Source organism: Rutidosis leptorrhynchoides, chromosome 10, assembly GCF_046630445.1.
Source record: "Rutidosis leptorrhynchoides isolate AG116_Rl617_1_P2 chromosome 10, CSIRO_AGI_Rlap_v1, whole genome shotgun sequence".
Lineage (NCBI taxonomy): Eukaryota > Viridiplantae > Streptophyta > Magnoliopsida > Asterales > Asteraceae > Rutidosis > Rutidosis leptorrhynchoides.
In genome coordinates this window covers 333999403-334000950 of record NC_092342.1, presented here as the reverse complement: position 1 = coordinate 334000950, position 1548 = coordinate 333999403, and positions in this window count along the sequence as shown.

The window sequence follows — 1548 nt, the reverse complement described above, 5'->3', positions numbered from 1 at the left end:
GTTTAAAATGGGTCAATGATGTAATCTGAAAGTTTAAGTGCCACCTGAAAGTTTAAGTGTCACCTGGAAGTTAAAAAAAAAAAAAGAAGTTTGTCATTTTCTCGAATTAGTCAAGGGTCGTTTCAAAAAACCTTCATAGTAGTCGATGTTTTCTTTTAGAATCCTATCTAAATGTCTAGATTTAGATGGTAAAGAATTTATATTATCACACCAATTGTAAATTGTCTTAAAGAACTTTTTCATGAGTTTTTTTAAGCTTAACTTTTTTTTTTTTTTTTTTTTTTAAGCTTAACTTTTGTATTAACATGCGATAACATCTTCAAATTAAGAATAATGCCTGAATTAACAATCACTACAAGATCTAATGACTGTACATACAGCGTACGAAAAAATGCATTCGACCGACACATGGTAGAATCAACGCGTAAATACTAGTTTGATACGAAATGTATGTACGAAGAGATCGAAGCACTATTGAATTGCACCGTACAATTGAGGATAGCACAATAAATTTTGTGAAACAAGACAAGTTTTGCTTTTGAATCATACTTTAGTTGCAAATTATATATAGGTATATATGTTGAAATTGAAAGGTGGAAGAAAACATGATGATGATCATACAAATTACCTTTTGAAAACGCACGCTTCACTTCTCCTTTACGCGTTTTTTTGAGTAACTTCCATCAACTAAAAGGTCCCAAAAAGTAATATTCTTTTGTTTTTATCTAAAAGCATGGTTACAGTCATATAATTAACTTTACGCTATCTATATATCAATTGAGTTACACCAGGCATATAATTTAAATAAATAAATATGTGTTTGGGTGAAACTTGATGCCTTGATGGGTGTAGGCTGAAAAATATTCCGTAGATATAATACAAACTTTGGCCATTTTGCCCTTATTGTATCCTTTATTTTTAAAATTTTTATCAAAAATGGTCTTTTTAAGAAAATTATACAGGGTAAATAAGGAGTCGTTCCTCTATATAGAACTAGAAGTATGCGTAAGGAACGAATCGTATAAATGGAACAAATTTAACAATTTGGCTATTGGTGTTCTGCAATCTCTTTGTGTTTGTAATTTTGTATATGAATATTTTATATTAATATGAATATACTTGCAATAGAGAGATGGATGACTTTTTTGTGAGTGTTTCACTCGGGGTGGAGAAATGATTTCTCTTTATTCTAGGATAGAGGAAAGATTGTCTACATCTCACCTCCCACATACCTCACACATGTTGGATTGGGTATGTTGTTGTTTTTTTTTTAACGGCAATTTTTTGGCATCAGTAGATCATTTATTTCAACGACCCTCATCATTTGCACGTAACACACACGTTCGGGCGGAAACCCGAACCCGATCGACGGTACCCGGGAACACATCCATTCGGGCAGTGGTTCCGGGTAGAGGTCCGTGAACGAATCCGGTAAAACCTCCCTATAGGGTCAATATATACCACCATTATTGGTGTTCAATTGGTTTAAAGAAAATCATGTCACCCCTAAGGATCAAACCCATGACCTCTCTCTATCGCATGACACGG